Below are 6,000 nucleotides of genomic sequence, written 5' to 3'. Positions count from 1 at the left end.
TGGGGGATGGCGGGGCAAGAGAAGGATAGGCTGGCTCAGTGGGTCTGGGTACTGGCTGGACTGGGCCTGCAGACAGCTGGGAAACTCCTTCTGACCATCCATGGGCTGGTTCAGCTACATTATGTTTGTTGAGCCTATACTGTGTGAAGCACTATTCTAAATACTTCTCACATATGTAGTTCTCATAATCACCTCACGAGGTTGGGCTGTTATTATCCCCACTTCACTGAGAGGAAACTGAGGCTCAGAGAGGTTATGTAACCAGCTTAAGACCACACAGCCAATAAGTAGAATAGACAGGGCCTGTTTAGATGATTTGAACTGGTACTTGGATTAGCTTTTTTTTTCTTTTTTTAATAACCAAGTATTTATTTTAGTGTGTATTAGAAAAGAAATAACTAGTGTATCAAACTCATATGTTTCTGGTGAACTATTATTCTTATAATTTCACTATTCATCTTTAGTCTTAAGACTATATTTACTTGTTCATTTAAAAACCTTTAATAGCTGTGTATTTATGTTAATATGTATTAGGAAAAAAATGTAAGTCATGCATTAAACTCATGACTTTGGGCTGTGATATAATTTCCTTTTAAAAAATCAGTTAAGTAAAATAGCAATTGATTTAAAGGAAATTTTCAAGTAAAAACAGTAAAAGTATAGAAAAAAAAACTACTACAGTGATACTAGAATGAGAGGGGAACGCTTGCCCAGGCCCTGGTAGCCTCCTGGAGATAGTGGAAGAGGTGGAGGACAGAGGAAACCTGAACCTTAAGAGACTGAAGGTTGTCCCGGCCCCAGCTTTCCCCATACCCACCGCCTGTCTAGGCGCTTTCTCCCCTCCGAAGCCAGATGGACCTTTGAAAAAATGTAAGCCACATCCCATTCCTCTCTTGTAAACCCCTCCAATGGCTTCCCATTGCATTTAGAGAAAACAAACTCTTCCCCAATGCAGAGAAGGCCCTATATAACCCAGTCTGCCCCAACCTATTCCCTGTCTTTCCTCACTGGCTGTGAGGTGGGATCACGGCGGCCTCATTGCTATTACTGCCTCAGGGCCTTTGCACAAGCTGTTTCCTCTGCTTAGATCACTCTTTTTCTAGATCTTCACACACACACACCTCTTTCTCAGCCACGTCCCCAGAGAAGCTGCTCCCTGCCTCCGTCACCCCCCGAACTAGAAGTAACTTCAGGTTACTTCTGAGTACCACAGTCACCTCACACTGGTTCATTTACCTGAACAGCACTTCTAGCACTATCTAGATATTTTTTTCTTTTTAAAAAACACTGTATTTTTTGTTGTTCCATTAGATCAAGAACTCTGTCTTGTCACTGCTGTCTCCCCAGATTAGTGTCTGGCACATAGTAAGTGCTCAGTAAGTATTTGTTGGGCACATATGTGTGTGAGTGGTGGCTGAGGGGGCTGGAGAATGGGTTTAATTAAGCTCATGCATCTGCAAATGGGAGGCAAGCTTCTCCAGAAACAACTGAGAGGTTTGAGGTCCTCCAGATGAACAGTTCAGGCAGCTGAAACCAAAAATGCAGATGGGATTAGTCACCCTCGGAGCCTGGTAACACTGGCACCAAACGCACTCCCCATCCAAACATATCACAACACTGCGGGCCCCTGCGTTGTCAGGGCCCCGGGTGGCAGCTCTGGCACTTGGGAGCTGGCAACAGCTGAGCAGCGTGGGCACGGGGGGCGGGAGGAGTGGGGGGGAGAGGCTGGGGGGATGGTGTGTGGAACAAACTACGTCAAGGGCCACGGACAGGGTTGCCTGGCCTGGGGACAGGCAGTGGCGGTGGAGGGGGGGAGGGCTTCCTAGCACAAACCTTGAGAAAATTTGCCTTGAAGAATGGCTCAAAGTTGTTGAAAAAGAAAAATTCCACTGCTAAACCGAAGCAGACCACTCGGTTGTGAAATACATTTCCACGACACTTTGCCTGCTCAAAAGGGGAAATTCTCTGCTTTGTTTCCTTTTGGTTTTATAACAGCTTTATTGAAATATAATTCACATGCCATATAATTCATCCATTTAAAATGTATGATTCAGTGGTTTTCAGTATATTCAGAGTTTTTCCACCATCACCACAATCCGTTTCAGAACATTTTCATCACCCCAGAAAGAACCCCCAACCTGTTAGCAGCCCTCCTCCCCTCAGCACTAGGCAGCTACGAATCTACTTTCTGTTTCTATAGATTTATCTCTCCGGATACTTAACATAAATGGAATCATACGGGATCTTGTGTGACTGGCTTCTTTCATATAGCGTAATGTTTCCCAGGTTCGTCCATGTTATAGGATGTATCAGTACTTCACTGCTTTTTTTTTTTTTTCTTTTTTTTTTGTGGTATGCGGGCCTCTCACTGTTGTGGCCTCTCCCGTTGCGGAGCACAGGCTCCGGACACGCAGGCTCAGCGGCCATGGCTCACGGGCCTAGCCCCTCCGCGGCATGTGGGATCCTCCCGGACCGGGGCACGAACCCGTGTCCCCTGCATCGGCAGGTGGACTCTCAACCGCTGCGCCACCAGGGAAGCCCGACTTCATTGCTTTTTATGGCCAAATAATGTTCCATTGTATGGATAGACCACATTCTATTTATTCATTCCTTGGTTTACGGACATCTGAGTTGTTTCCATTTTGGGGCTATTATGAATAATGCTGCTATGCATATTCAACAAGGTTTGTATGGACATATGTTTTCATCTCCCTTGAGTATATATCTAGGAGTGGAATCTACTTTCTTCTTAAAGGAAAAAAAAATCCCCCAAGTCAACATATGTATAGGGAGAGTGGATTTAAAATATCACTTGTAGCTGTGACAGAACAAGTGAACTTCGTGAGCATGGGGGCTACAGCTGCGCCTGGCACATACTAGAAGCTCAGTGAATATTTTCGAATGAATGCCCAAAGGCTTACTCATTCTGCAACCCCCAGTGGAAAGGCCCAGGGTTGGAAATGCGGCAAAAATGGCTCTCTATCCATTCATCCATTCATTCAACAAATATAGTGACACAGAGTAGTTCATTCAATGTCATTTGAATTTAATCAACTGTTGAGAGTTTCTTGGCCAAAATTGGAGAAGTCCCTACCCCTGTGTGCGAGGAACTCCGTTGAGAAGGGAATACAGACAAGTAAACAGCACCGTAACACAGGAAGAGAAACAGGCCACTTTCTTTCCCCTCTCATTTTTGGTGTTTCCTTTTTGAGCCAGTGATGCCTCCCCTAAATTCTTGGTGTGGGGTTCCTCTTATCCTCAGGGCAGAAGCAGCAGTGGGGAGAGAAGCTCCATCTTCAGGGGAGCTTGGTCCGCCTTTAAGGACCTATCCTTGGGTGCCCTTATACCTTTTTGTCTGAAATCAAGGACCTACCTTAACTCGTTTACGGAATAAAGGGCATCTTGCCTAATGCCTTTTTCTGACTGTTGACCTGTTTCCGCTGTACTTCTGAGAACAGCCTAAGCTGTGTAGGAGCCTTGGGTTCAGAGATGAACAAAGACAGCCCCTGTCTACCTGGACCTCCAAGCCTGATGGGCAGGACACATGGTCCACAAGCAGCACAGAGGGACAGACTCAGATGGGGACACTGGCACTGGACCTGCCTCTGGGCCTTCTGTCTGAGAATATACAACTTTCTATGTTTTATTAACTTGTCAAATACATTCTTACATCAGGTCCCGGTATACTTAGAGTTTTCATGTGTATCTTTTTTTTTTTTAAAAAAGAAGATATTCATTTATTCATTCATAAACATTTATTGAGTACCTACTATGTGCCAGGTCCTCAGTGCAAAACAGAGATAAGTAAAACTTTACCTTGAATTGTGAATGCCTCACAGTCCAGCAAGAGAGAAAGACAAGTAAATCACAGGGAGCCCTGAGTATGTGCTGTAATGGGGGATGTACAGGAGATATATTATTTTTATTCTATCTCACATAAAATTTTCTCATTTAGAATATATTGTTACACCCATATAAATCTTATATATTACTTTAGTCACGTATCTTACATATATTCTGTTCTCATCTGGGTTATATGTAATTATATGTATTACTTTTGCTTTTAAATTTTATGATTTTACTTTTCAAAAGATAGTTTATAGCTTTCTACTGTATCTTTGAGTTTTACCTCTTTAACAATATAATCTTTTTAAAAAGGTGCTTTTTTCCTCGTGATTTTAATGGTGGTGCATTTTCAATGGAGAAAATTTAGAAAATAGAGAAGAAATAAATACATAAATAAAAATAGCTTCTCATCTCCCACCACCCAGAGACAGGGATTGTCTACCTGCTACTGTCTTTCCTTCTAGTCTTTTTTCTAGGCTATATGCAATGCTATGGGTCTTATTATAAGAGTGGGACACGCTCTTATTAAGACACATGGTATTTAATTTTAATGAAATTGGTAGGGGTGCAGGTGTCTCCGAGGATGAAGCGTCCACACCTTCGTTCCCAAAGAAGGTCTTGATTTTCTTCCTCTCTGGGTCCCCAGTCACCCCATCCTGACTACTAAATTCAGGAGCCCAGGGCATAACCCCATGGCGGCAAGTGTTTCTGGCAAGCCTGGGACTAGGGTTCTGAGGCTGTGCCCAAGGTCGGGGCGTCAACCTGGCTCCAGAACCTGAGCCCTTGTTCACCCTGGGGCGGGGGTGGAGGTGAGGGGAGAGCAGGTGAATTACTGGGGGTCTGGGGGAGTGTGCCACTGCCCCCCGCAGGGCCTTCTAAATAAGGCCCTGGAATCTGCTGTATCAAGAGACAGCCGAGAATCCACGTGGCCCCAGAGTGACTTGTGTGGGGCGGGGGGCACTGGAAAGCCAAGACCCACCACCCAACATTTCGCTACCCTCCAGCCTCTTTGAGAAAGGAACTTCTCGGAGAACAGTGTGTGACGTACACGCAATATTATCCCAGCCTGGGAAGTGGAAGTTCTGGTTCTCTTTGTTGAGCGGTGGTGGCCTCACGATGGTTCTAGGAGGTGGGTTGCTCTGCCCCCTTTACAGAGAGGTGGAAACTGAGGCTGGGAGAGGTGGGGTGACATGTCCAAGGTCACGCAGGTTTGAGGTGACCCTAAGACAGGCACTGTTAAGCCCGATGCTCTCCTGCCCCTAACCCGGGCCGTCCTGGGCTCTGTCTGTGGCTCCCTTCTCTGCAGGCACGGAGCATCCTGTAGGGTAAATTTCCCAGCCTGGGTCCCCACCTCCTCCTCACCTCCTTCCTCCATCACAGCACAGGCAGGAAACACAGGCTCCCCGTCTCGGCTTCCCAGCAGCCCCCGGCCGTGGCCTTCACATACAAATATTTATCTAGTGAATTAATAAACACAGAGAGTGCAGGCCTGCAGATAAAACCAGGCTGGAGCATAATCCTCCATACAGGTTCTCCTGGAGGTCTCTACGTGCACAGCCACATGGCACTGTGTGTGCGTGTGTGTGTGTGTGTGTGTGCTGGTGGTGGAGGTGAATAAAGAGTTGGATAATGGAGTGCAGTGGTTTGACATGTGGACTCTGGAGCCTGGCTGCCTGGGTCTGAGTCCCAGCCTCTCAGCTGTGTGGCCTTGGGCAAGTGACCGCCTCTCTCTGTGCCTCTTTCCTCCTCTGTGAAATGGTGCCATGGTCAATGGTCCACACCTCCTAATTCACGCAACAGTGCTGGTACTAGAGTCAGCACAGTGCCCGGCACATAGCAAAAGCTTTTAGAGTGAAAAAAAATATTGGAGAAACTGAGTCAAGATTCCGAGATGAAGCAACTTAACAAGAGAGAAGCCACTTGCACCAGGAAGCTCCCCAGAGGAGATAACATCTGGAATGTTCTGGAATTCTGCCTAAAACCCCCCAGTGGCTCCTCGGCTGTCCTCAGAACCATCTCAGAGAGGGTCTGTTTATTGTTTCCATGGCTCACAAGGCTCCACGCTGTCTGGAACCCAAATTAACTTGTTGATTTGGCCCCCACGAACTGCTTTGCTTGCATCTTCCCCACTTTGGCCTCCCTATCCCCCTCCCC

This window comes from Delphinapterus leucas, chromosome 3, assembly GCF_059928025.1.
Source record: "Delphinapterus leucas isolate spDelLeu-1000000601 "Yukka" chromosome 3, BTC_Dleu_Yukka2, whole genome shotgun sequence".
Classification (NCBI taxonomy): Eukaryota; Metazoa; Chordata; class Mammalia; order Artiodactyla; family Monodontidae; genus Delphinapterus; species Delphinapterus leucas.
The sequence above is the reverse complement of the archived record's forward strand: the minus strand, read 5'-3'. Positions refer to the sequence as shown.